We start from the raw sequence: 13,713 nt of genomic DNA on the forward strand, positions 1-13,713 counted from the left end.
GGTCACTAAAAGCACAGGAGGAAGAGGCAGAACAAGAGGTAACCACCAAATTCCTATCTCTGAGTGAGTTAGGGGACATGTGAAAAAAATTCAGCATGTTATTACCTGGCTTGTCTGATGCTGTGGTAACAGGGCTGACAGCCTAGAAATAGAGGATAGGGAGGTAAAACAGATGGCATCACTTTCTAGGGAAAGAGGCTTTGATAAGGCAGTCAGAAAAGGGACACAAGTCCTTAGTCTCTGGAGGTAACTCTTGTCACGTGTGAGGGAAAGGAATCTTTTTCAAGGAAGATGTTGTATGTAATGCAGATAAATGGGCCTCAATGGAGAAAGGTATCTAGTACCTGAGGGAGTTAGCTGTGATAGAGATGATTTATTATGATCTAAACAACATGCAGTCACCTGCAGATCCAGGAGTCCAATGCAGATGAACCATGTGGTGGAAATTTGAACAGAGCACACAATTGTCATGTGCCAACCCAATGGCAGTAATGACCTGGAGAGACAAAGAGTCACCATCAATACATGAATTGTCTCACCAACTCTGGAAACACAGATAAAACCTCTCTTTTCCCTATAGGCTGGTATTTTGGCTGTGGAAAAACTGCCCAAAAAGTGGGAAAAACTATCCCAGGGGTTCCAGCAAATCAAAAGAGTGTATGTCCCACTTACCTCCTGTATACACTTGCATCTCGGCTATTAACATTGATTTTTTGCTCCAGAGAGAAGGATATAGAAGGTACACATCATACAGTCTCCTGTGTGACCATAGAGACAACATGACGAGGTGGAATGGAAAAACTACCTCTACCCTAGAAGCACAGGTGTGGGAATTGCAGGGAGAAACAATCAGAAATGGGGGTTCTTCCAGGAAAGTTGCTTCTCCAGTCTCCAGCGGGCAGAAACCCAGGCAGTGTAGAACTGCTGATCTTATTCCTGATTCTACAGGAAAGAATTCTGATCTGTTTTTACAAGAGGTAAGTGGAGAATCCTATGATCAGTATTAGAGAGGCCTGGCCTCTAGCCAGGTGGAGGAGAGGAACAACCAGGTTTGCTGGTATATGTGGATTCAATGGTGATGCCCTATGTTTTAATTTTCATATTTTTCAAATTCTGCACTGCTTAGAGTGTAACCCTGAAGTTTCTTGTAGCCTGTTAATTTCGGCTCTCTCATGCTAGGTAGACATAACAAAGCCTCTCCAGGCCTGCTCTCCAAGGACACTCAGACCGTCTTAGGCCCAAAAAGTATAAACCAAAAAGCCTCTAAGGGGGAGTAAGCTGAGGGGAATTACATCATTAAACTGAAGCTTTAATTGGAGAATTAACCCTGATATGGAAATGAACCAAACCTATAAAAGTGTGAAGAACTCGTGACCTGTCGTCGATCTTGGGGTCCATCTTGGCAGTAGCCTCTGGCTCCCCAGGGTGTACCTTTGAAGGCCTTTCAAATAAATACTTACTTTTATTCCCTTACTCCTGTCTAGTCTCTGTTTCTAGGAGGCCTCTTAAGGCATCAGTTCTTTGGCACCCCAGATGGGATTACAAGGCTTCTGAAAATCATCTGGGACTCAGAAAGATCCAGCTCAGCTCCCCTGCTCTGCTGGCACTCAGTGGACGGTAGTTACTACAGTCCAGCACATCAGATCCACAGAGGTAAATGGGTCTAGTAAGATAGTGATGCACAGTGTACCCTTATGCCATCAAGCTATACAGGAACAGGACCCATTTGTACTTCCAGAGTGACAGGAGGATGTCAACAGCTAAATGTATTGGAAGCTGAAATGAGCCTGACTAGGAATGAGTAGCAAAAGCATCCCGCTGTGATGGCCCAGAGGTTCCATGCATCTTTGGCATAGACTAATTATCTCAGCAAAGGGTATTTCAAAGACCCAAAAGTATACCGTTGGGTTTTCAGTATAGTTGCCTTGTAGATGAAGGAAAATAAGAAGCTCTTCTACCTTGTCTGCTGTCTCCCTTTGTTATGGGGTTGCCAAAAGCAAAAGAACGACACATGCCTATCACTACCAGCACAGTGCACTGGTGACAGTGTTGCACCAACCAAGACTCAACTGGAGAGCCAAGGAATGATCATCAGGGCCTGCTCACCCTATAAGAGTCCCATATGGATGGTGAAAAAGTCTTATGGTGTATGGAGTCTAATTTGTCAGTTCAATTTTTGAACCATTAATCACCTCCCTTCAAGTTTGGCTTGAGCTTGGTCGTTCATGCAGCTTTCCAGTCATATCATGGTACATCTCTCCAGTCCTGTTTTGCCAGCTCGTCCCCAAAGACTGTGTGGGATGTTGTCAAATAAGCAATTATTTACTCAGTTTTTATTTTTTTTAATTTTTTTTCATCCCAAAAGCTGTTTTGTTATTTGCTTTTTCATTCTTTATTTCACATGGATACCTGGGGACTGGAGGAAAACTGAGGCACAAAAGACACTGGATACCGCAGGCTTTTCTGTGTCATTTGCAACTGTCTCACCAACCCTGTTCAACAGAAGACTTACATCTTCCAAGTACTTCCACTGAATTTCTGACCATGAAAAATAGCAAAAAAAAAAAAAGTAGAAATAGGTGCATCATACAGAGTGTTGGCACATCAGGTTTAGGAAATCATGTGTGGGCTTTTTCCCACCATGTGCAAAATAAAATTCTCTAGTTCTCAATCTTCAAAGCACCAGATGTTTATAATTTCATACTTTAAATATTACACCTTTGGTTTTACTTTCATCAGTAGTCATGTAATGTGGTCATAGAACAGTAAATAAAGACATGGCAAATCAAAAGGTTGTTAGACCAGAGCTCTTTTTCTGTAATGTAATTATATGTATTATTTCATGGAAATCTTCTGCTTTAGAAGTCATGTAACTGCATTAAACTCCTTTTCATATAATGAACAATCAAACAAAACAGAAAACCAAAAAAAAACAACTCAAACAATCCTCTTAAATTCTTCTTAAATGAAATATTCTTGATTCAAGACAGGCAAAAGATATAACATCTTTTGTAGTCAAAGATATCTTTTCTTTGTAATTCTTATGATTTTAAGCCAGGAATGTCAACTCTCTAAACTAACTATATAATTGTAATTTGACACATGGAACTGGAAAAAACAAACTTCTTTTACTGTGGAAATGGGCCTTAGAATCTGCCAAAAAGGAAAGGCTTGTGAGTTGAAATCCTGTGAATGAAAATTCAGGATTTTTAAAATTACAATTATATAAGTTACCTCTTAGTCTGAGCAGTACATGTCTCTTCAAGGCTAAGTAATTGATTAGGTCCTAATAATTTTGCAGTCTTTATAAGATGAAATTGTCTTTTAAAAGCTGATTCTTATTGCTAGAAAGGTAAAAAAAAAAAAAAATCATAATAAGTTAAGCAGTTAAAAGTGACAGGGTATTTTTTCCATGTTATGTAGATGAAAAAAGGCTTTTTTATGTTGCATGAATATCTTGAAAGATAAAACGTCATCAGAAGTTAGATGAAGGACATACTGCAATAAAAATATTGAATTAGTAACTCCTCTACTTCTTACATTGTCTTATTTGCTTGTTTCTACCAAATATGCAATAGATTTTTTTAAATTCTTAATCATTGTTTTCTTGATTCTACATAATTTTTTTTTAACACCCAGCCAGCTTATATAGCTTGTCTGCTCACAGAGCAATTTGTGATGGTATATATCATCTGTCATCCTCTAATATGGAAACATTAATGGCCTTTGAAATATATAGGCAGCAAGTAAGGTTTCTATGCTTCATCAATGGTGGACACTGCACTGATTTTATCAGGGCAAAACAGAACATAAGAGTAAAAAAGATTGAAAATAAAGTCATTGTTTTGAAGGAATTAAGATGGAAAAAGAAAACTCAGCAGTGATAAATGGAAGACCAAAAACAAAAAGAAAAATTCATTGAGAGTAAGAAATGACACAATGCCCCCACACACAGAGCAGACATTCAAGAACATGCAAAATGAAATTATAGTTGCAAGAGTTCACTTTGTGGCTTATCTGTTTGATCTGCTGCGAGAGGAGAGGAGAGGAGAGGAGAGGAGAGGAGAGGAGAGGAGAGGAGAGGAGAGGAGAGGAGAGGAGAGGAGAGGAGAGGAGAGGAGAGGAGAGGAGAGGAGAGGAGAGGAGAGGAGAGGAGAGGAGGAGAGGAGAGGAGGAGAGGAGAGGAGAGGAGAGGAGGAGAGGAGAGGAGAGGAGAGGAGAGGAGAGGAGAGGAGAGGAGAGGAGAGGAGAGGAGAGGAGAGGAGAGGAGAGGAGAGGAGAGGAGAGGAGAGGAGAGGAGAGGACGTACAGCAGTCCTATAGTCCAGCTGCCTGACATGTTCAAGGCTGGCTGAAATTGATTAAATTATTAAGAGAATTGTCCAAATGCCTTGTAAACACTGAGACTGTTGGTGCATCCACCATATCTCTGGGAATCGTGTTCCATGGTTTGGCCACCCTCTCAGCAAAGAAATACTTCCTAATATCCAGTCTGTTCCTCCCCTGGGACAGCTTTGAACCATTTTCATGCATTCTAGCACTGGATACCAGGAAAAGGAGATAAGCACCTACCTCTCCACCTCCTCAGAAAGATGTAGAGAGCTGTAGGAGCTGTGAGGTCACCCCTCAGCCTCCTCTTCTAGACAAGCCCATAGGATATTCCTCAGCCACTCCTCACAGGACTTGTCTTCCAGGTCTTTCCCCAGCTTTGTTGCCTTCCCCTAGGCACATTCAAGGACCTTCACAACCTTCTTAAATTGTGGGGTTCAGAACTGCACACAGCACTTCAGGTGAGGCCACATCAATGTTGAATAGAGCAGGATAATCACCTCCTTTGGCCAGCTGGTTAGGCTGTTTTTGATGCATCCCACGATGCCGTTTGCCCTCCTGGCTTCCAGGGCACACTGGTGGTTTCTACTGAGCTGCTGTCGACCAGCACACTCATTTATTCTCAGACAGTATCTCTCCAAGTAGGTACTCATTAAGCACAGCCTCATGGACTAGCAGCTAGCAAATGCTATAATGTGAGGGTTTCTGAGCTAGTTATGGGCTAAGCTATGTCACATACTGCCAGATGGACATACGTGAATATAATCATATGTGTCTAAATGTTTTGATCTGCTGTTGCATATATTTTAAAAGGTGCATTATTTTACAAGTAAAACCAGAAAACAAATAGACTTTTTTGGAAATCTTTTCTTCCCAAATAGCGTGGTAGAAATAGAAATCTTGACTCTGAAATCTTTACTGGAGTTTTATTTTCTCCCATAAGTGTTGTTGGAAAGAGGACTCAGAACTAATGCAGTGAAACCCATCATAAATAATGAGTATTATGTAGCCACAGTGTTTTATTGACGTGTTTGGTCAAACGTCCACCAGATGTCAGTACATACTTGCACAATCTCACAGGCTGTGGCACAGAGATGTTTCTAATACAAATCTGGCCCTGATACATAATTCAGAAGTGCAATGTTGCATATCACTGATGCTGCTGCAAAAAAAGGTGCAAAATAATGAACTTTTAGAAATCCTTATACTTTTTAAATGACAGATGAAAAAATAGATTTTTGATTTGGTATTGCTCTGTATCAAGCACTTTGGCTGCTAGTTACAACTGCTCTGAGTTTTCATTTGTGAAAACAGAAAACATGAGGCAGAGAACTGCCCTGTAGATATTGTGGCCATTTATATTCTTAAATATGAGAGAATAGGAAAGAAAGAGAGAAATAGATTTCTTCAATCTACTACTACAACAGTCAGATATTTCTTTTGTCTCAGGTGGTTGACAGCTGCACTGAGATGCCTCAATGATTTTCTGCATTTCTTTGCATAGGGCATCTCCACATACAAAATTCATTATCATGAAAACTCTTCTCAATGACAGTTTAGTTTTTGAATGCCTTCATTTGGTTTCGTATCATTATAAAACTGACAAGTTTGTTTTATTTTCTGACACAGCATTAAATACTCCACATAAGTCCAGTGATTTTTGATGACAGTTTCAGTTAGGAAGTGTTTCAGTTTGCATCGTTTGAAGAGTTTAAGAGTATGCATTGAAACATCACCAAGATAGAGAAAAAAGGAGACCTGGAGTTAATATCGAAATTAAATAAGCAGATATTTTCTGAGTGTAATGAGAATAATTAACAAAAAATTAAATTTTAATGAGAATTACATTAATAGCAATCAAATATATTTTATTCCAAAAATCTATGAACATATTACAGAATAATTGCATTCTCTTTCACTTTTCCAGCTAAGTTACTCTTAAAAATTCTTCAGATAAAAATTAAAATTTTCAATACATAATTACTTTCTCATAATTTTTCAAATTCTTGGAATGATAGTTCCCTATCATCCTCAATATTCCTACAATACCTAACATACAACCTAAGACAAATTGCTTATCATGGCTTTGAAAACAGTGGTGTGTGTCCCAAGAAGTTTGATAACAGCACTCTACCTTGGTTACAGCACATTGCTACTAATGCCAGTGTTGGGTGTTTGATTCCTGTATGGGCCATTCACTTAAGAGCTGGACTTGATGATCCTTGTGGCCCCCTTCCAACTGAGAATATTCTCTGATTCTAGCATTCCTATTGCTTTCAGTTTGCCTTTTGTTCATTTTTGTGAATGAATGTTTCATGCTATACTTAATACTGTATTTTACTCACAAGATTAATCAAACCCTTACATGACCTAAGACTGGATACACAACCCTTAATTGGAATGCAGAAGAAATCCAAAGTATTTTCTTCTAGAAAAAAATGGAAATTTCATTTCATATATTATTTCTGAAATAATAATTTACTTGATTCTTAGAAAGGATACCCTGTTTTCTGATAATGATCCCTAGAGGCACAAAGTGATGTCCAGAGATGTAAATCTGCTCAGCACAGTGGTTAATACGTTTAATACTGGGTGACAACAGAGTGTGTTGTACTCCAGGGATGTATTGATATAGAATCTAAAGTCTTTTGTTGGCAAGCCTTATGCAAAAATTAAAGGTGTGAGGATAGTGTCCTGACAAAACCAGAATCTTCGTCCCCACAAGGATGGGTCCCCACTGGTGCTGTATGAGAGCCATTTTAGCTCATTTATCATGTTTTTCTCTTTCTCAGGATTCCAGCTAGAGCCAGTCTGCTGAACAGTCACCAGTCAAAAAAGTAATGCTTGAATATTCATATTTTATGGTTTGGGGACAGAGTTTGTGAGTTTTTTGTTTGATTGTCTGCAGGTTTTGGGGGTTGTTTTCAGTTTTTTGGGGTTGGTTTTTTCGGTTTTTTCTTTTTTTTGGTTGGTTGGGTTGGGTTTTTTTTGTTTTTTGCTGTTGTTGTTTGTTTTTTTTAACTACTCCAGACTTCTCATTGTTTTCACTATCAGGATAATTGAAATCCCATGTGATTAGAGTTCAGGCCATTTCACCATCTCTGCTTATCTGCATAAACAATTCAGAGTCTACTTCCTTATTTCACCCTGCAGATACAGCAGTTTATGTTTGAAATGCTTTCACATTTTACCTCACCTTTTATTTCACACCAGTTTGCCTTTACAGTTTCCAAGGGCATTCTGCTGCATAATAAGACTTTTATTATTTTATAAATACCATCACAGCTACAATATATTTATTTTCTACCAAAAGGAAATTTCTCTGAAGAGTTTCACAGCAATTAAAAATACAAATGTCTAAACAGTGAAGTACAGTTTAAGATACAGGAATATTATTTGTTTTTCAGGGATATCTTGTACCACACAGGTACATTTTATGTGTCTTTACCAGTAATTAAAAATAAATACATGCATTTTGTAGTGCTCAAGTGACAAGAATTAGACTCAATAAAATAGATAGTCTAATCAAAATATTAAAATTTTATTACTTTATTATTAGAGGTAGAATAGATAAGTGGAAGATAAATACCCTACCCAGTTATTATAGTAGGTTGTAATCTGAAGAATTTGAGGGTCACATTATGCTAACTCTCAGTTTTCTTTCCTATAATGTAAGAAAATTAAAATGTGTCTGCATTCTGAAGTAAGACTAAGGCACTTTTTATTGGCATGAGATTTAATGTCATTCAGTGTAAAAATGAAACATCAATGCTTTCTGACTGCTGAAACTGGTGACTGTGTAATGGAAGGGATTGACAGCTCAAGTGAGATAATATGCTTACACTTTGGAAAGTATGGGGGGAAAATGATATTGTTTCACAAATACTCTGTGCTCTTTAGGATTCCAGCTGTATAACAACATAGTAACAGGATTATTTGCTTGCAAACCTAAATATCTTGTTTCAGGTCCTCCAGGCAGACAGATTGTAATAGCAACCAAAGTTAAGGTCTTCCCAAACACTAGTGTGTCCTCCAAAGCATGCTTGTGCGGTTTAATTTGTTTGTTCTGCTTTCCTTCAGACTCAATAATATCAAGAATTAATCAAAACCTGTTAATCATTAAGCATATTGAGAGGTCACTTACTGATGCTAGTAATAGCCTGTCAAAAGGACATTTTAACATTCACAGGTTTCATTTCTATTTCTAGATCCATGGAAATAGCTACAAGACTGTCCTCATTTACTGTTTCTCATTGAAGTGATTTTATAGCTATTGTTATATTCCATATTTTGTGTTAGAAGAATCGTGGAATGGAAAGGTTAAAATAATAGAATTTGAGCAATAATCATACTATATGAAAAAGGGAGAAAGAAAAAGTAAAATTTTTAGAAATAAAGATAAGATTTAGTAATGCCAGATTGGATATAACCATAAATGGTTTTAAAAATTTAAATAAAGAATGGCAAAAAAAGGCTAAAGTAAATCATAAATTATAAAAAAATATCATTAGTTCCAGATAAAATGCAGTACAAACTCTAATTTCACAAGGATATATGTACACAGAGACCTCTAAGTTCACATGTGGATTACTTAATCCAATTGGCACATTACACAAATGTAGGAGTACCTGTTCACAGGGATCTGGGACCACTTTAACCTAGGAAAAATAAGAAGAAATACAAATTGCAAAAGAATAATCAAAAGCTATAATCATTGAATGGTTTTCATAGAATGCAAAAACTACCCGTGCTCTATAATCATCTACTGCCACTCCTATAACTCTGTAATCCTTCTTGATAATGCTCATTCTGCTCCTGACTGTATCTCTTGTGCCTACACAAAACTTCAGCAGTGAGTAATAGTCAGAGACTGTATGAGGCTTGGTATTCTCTCAAAGAGATCCCCGAAACATGCCCCTGGTAAGCAGCACACCTCTCACACATCAGGTTAGCAATTGGTTGCCTCTTGCACCTCTCAGAAGACAGTTGTCTGCTACTACCACTATAATGATAAAACTAAAATAGCGCTACTTACATGTTTATATAACTCCACCAATTAGTGGTTTCGTTGATTATGAAACCCAGTGACAGTTTCCACACCACCAGTCCTCACACACTTATCTGCTGAATATCTTGCCTACTAACATTTTTTTTTTCATTTTTTCTCTGCATGGAAACATCAGAAATGGTTTTCACTTCCCAAATTTTCATTTAACAAATCCTCTACTTTCTCAGACTGTAAAAATATTTGATGTTCTGGAACAAACAAAAGTTAATGAGAAATGAAACACTAAAACAAATAGCAGTCACTTTGCAATGAAGCAACAAAAAGTTCTGAGTGCAGCTTTATGCAGATATCATTCTTCCTCTGAACAACTGTTTTGAGGCAGATCTAAAAATACTGATAAGTGCATGAAGTTGGAGACATCACATACAGCGGCATTTTTCAAAGTAATATGCACATATGGGTTGAATAAGAAAGAGTATTTTAGAATATCAAGTGAGAAAAGAGCAAAAACTAAGATTATAAAAACAATAACATCAGCAGCAATGATAATAGTAATAGCAATAGTAATAGTAATAATAATAATAATAATAGTAATAATAACTCCCAGTTATTTAAAGAAACAGCAAGTATTAAACTGAACTTGAAAAAAATTCCTTGAAATGAGCTTTCACAGCCGATATAGTCTCCTGTGGGAAATGAAGAGTGTTATTTCTCTTGAACATTTAAAACTAAATCAGGCAAAACTCTATTGAAAACTTGACAAGGGGTAATTATGAATCACCAGATTGATGAACCATTTGACATAATACATCTTTTCCTCTAGTTAAATTATATTATTCGGTTACTTAAATTATGTTCCTCCTCAATTCTAAGCAGAAATTTTTCTTGTAATGAGTGTTTTATTCACAATGAAGATGCCAATCATTTTTGTTTGAAATGGCAGCTTTTCTCATGAAGTCACATTCTTTCATTTATGTATTTGAACTTGACTGAAAATAGCTTTTATCAATCTATTCATTGTGCAAGGCTCAGCAGACATGAATTTACAGTGCTGTATCATCCATATGCTTATTAGAAGTCACTATTAAGTATATTGTTTGACAGTCCTATCTGCAATGGAAGCAAAATATTAGACATTTGTCAATTTAAAGGAGAATTACAAAATAAATCCTTCTTTTTGTTTGTCCTTTTACACATTTTACTAAATCATGAAACAGGCATTAATTATTTGTATAATTTGGAGATAATATTAAGTCATACAATCAAAATAGATGCATCTGGGTTTGTTCTCACAAAATCTTGATAATATACTACTAATATTATTTTTTAAGAAAGATTCAGTTTTCAGTAAAGCAGCAAAATTTCCTCAGAATTTTCAATAAATTGAGAAAAATAAATGTTTGTTCACTCCAGCCAAAGACTGAGTTCAAAATTTTGATTTTCCTTTGCATGCATAACTTCCAAAACATGAAGTCAACTGTCTAAATTAGATCTTTTTGGATGGGAATTCATCTTCCTTGAGTTAAAATATTTTCAGTGCATATTCTACATTTAAATCAATGTCTTTATGCCATTTTAGTACTTGATTTTTCTAATCTACTTTAGAATCAAAGCACTGTTATTTAGTTCGTTTGACTATAAAAATCAATAAAGATAATAAGTTCAGGAGTAAGAGTTTATATTGAAAGCAGATGAAATTTAGTGAGAAAGCAGAAAACAAATCGTCAGATATAACAATCTTCTTCCAGTGTTTTTTCATAAATCTAGAACATGTATCAGGAGACTAGACTTAGGATAACAGGCAAAAAGGGACTTTAAGAGGTTTCTGGTCCTCCTGGTAACTGCAGGTCAGCTGTGGGGTCAGATCAGGTTTCTCAGGCCTTCGTTCAGTCAGATCTAGGAATCCTTCAAGGATGGACACTGCACAATCTTTCTGGGCAATTTATTCCATTGGGAATGGGGAGAAAGATGCTCCTTATATCCTTATATCCTTATATCCTTATATCCTTATATCCTTATATCCAATGTGAACTTCTCTCATTTAGATTTATGCCCTTTGGTCAGACGTTCTTCTCATACAGTGCTGTGAAGAGCCTGGCTCCATCCTCTCAGTAACCTCTCTGTAGGTAATATGGGGAATGCTGTGAGGTCCCCCACAGAGTCTCTCCTCTGAGCTGAAGCAGCTTCTCTCTCACAGAATCTTTCCATGGGTGAGTGTTCCCACTCTGACCAGCCTGCTCTCCCTCTGATAGACTTGCTTCCCTTTGTCAGTGTCTTTCCTGGAGTGGGGGGTCCAAAACTAGTTGTAATATTCTAAGTATGGTCTAATGGGTGATGAACATGGGGAATAAACCCCTCCTGTTATCCACTACCTAGGCTTTTGCTAATATGATCCTGGAGACTGTGGGCTATCTCTGCATCCAGGCCACGTTGCTGGCTAACATTCAGTCACTGTCCCACAAGGGTTCCAAAAGGCATCTTCAGCCTGGTAGGTCACCAGTCTTCCCCCAGTCTGTATTGATGTCAACAGATCTTCTTTCCCAGGGATGGGACTTCTGTGCTTGTTGAATTTCATTATTTTCTCCCTCCTGTCTGTCCTGAAAGATAGCCCTGCCCTGAAGCATGTACATCCTCCAAGATTCATGTCACCAGCAAACTTGCTGAAAGTGCACTGTGCATTCCCCTCCAGGTCACTGATAGAGATGCTGAGCAGGACAGGCCCTAGTACAGACTTCTGCAGCATGCTCTGATTACTGCATCCTCGGAAAGTGCAAACCATTAACAATTATCTTCTCAGCCTAATCATCTAGCCAGGTCTTTACATGACTGCCCATTCATACTAGGACATCCTAAACATTGTGGAACACTGTGTTGAAAGACTTGATTTTCAAATTATACCTGCTCCTCTCCTTTCACCCACAAATAATGTCATTTTGTCTTATGAATCAATCAGGTCATTCAGACTTATCCTTGGCAAATCCATCCAAATTTTTCCCAGTCATTTCCTTCTTCATGCACTACAAAGTGTTTGAAGAGGATTTGCTCAAAGATTCTTCCAGGCAACAAGGTAAGGCTACAAATAGGGGAGTAAGAATGAGCAAGAAAATGGAAATACTTATCTAACCCAGCTTTACATCTCTTTCTCTGTGTAAGATATCCCATATCTACATCTGATCTAGTAACCTTTACAGCCGAGGCCTAGAAACAGAAAATTCAGATGATTATTTCCTTTATGGTGCCTTAGGAGGAGACAAACTGCTCTCCAGAGCTTTCTATTACTCTCCAATGAACAGAAAAAGACCTTATGCTACCTGTGTAAGGGAGCTGGTGTGGGATGCAGTTCACAGACTATTAAATGTAAGACTGCACTTGGCTGCCTGAGTCTGCTCAAAAAAAACTTATGAAATCAGAATGGTTCTTCTCATGTAGGGGTATCTAGTCATTTAAGATGCCCTAGCATACATGGTTATTCATAACCACCTGTAAGGCAGGAATTATTTTTTCATTTAAAAAGTCATACAATGTAGGCATGGGTAGGTATGTTCCTCAGATTTTATTGCTCTCCCAGAGAATGTGGAAGTGAGCAGTTATTTTTTTTTCTTATTTTTTTTTGCATGATTTTAAAAAATGATTCGACAACGTATTTTCAGGCTAATGTAGACAGCAAAATCAATTAATCATAAAACATCCTGAACAGAGGAGATTTATGGATCAGCATTTCTTGGGCTATGGTGGCCTAGAAAATGACTGATGTGGAAGAAAACTTGGTATCAGAGCAGTATCAATCTTTATGAATTTACCTCTACATCATGCAATATATCAGTTTATTCTGAATCTTGCCTTGAGCAAGCCTAAGTCACACTTCATATCTATGACAAAATGTATGGAAGGCTGTTCTATATTCCAGATTTTCCTGAAGGAGTTAGTAAGCATGCTGGATAGAGCCCTTACCACAAGACTTGAAGAGAATAAGGTATGATAGGGTGAAATAAAAAATTGTTCTCAAATGACTAGTGAAAAGACTGAAGACAAATTTGTGGGAGTAGATAGGAAGCTTCACATTGAAAGAAATCCACCAATGGAATCCCATAGGGATGTCTGGGTGTATCCTTGCTGCGTATAGATACATCTGGCAAAATATGTGCATTTTATAAGTAATGATCTGGAAAAGGACCACCAATGACAAAATGGATATATTTTGGCAAAGACTGAAGGATTTTATACTATGGATTTATCAGAAAAAAAATGGAGGCAAAACATTGTGAATATAATTTCCAAGCAATTCACATTAAAAAATATAATCCAACTCTCCAGAACACACAGTGAGGAGCTCTGAATAGGGCTTTGTGACTGACAAAAATTACTTTATCAAGGTAA

This window comes from Corvus cornix, chromosome 1 (genome assembly GCF_000738735.6).
Source record: "Corvus cornix cornix isolate S_Up_H32 chromosome 1, ASM73873v5, whole genome shotgun sequence".
Taxonomy (NCBI): Eukaryota; Metazoa; Chordata; class Aves; order Passeriformes; family Corvidae; genus Corvus; species Corvus cornix.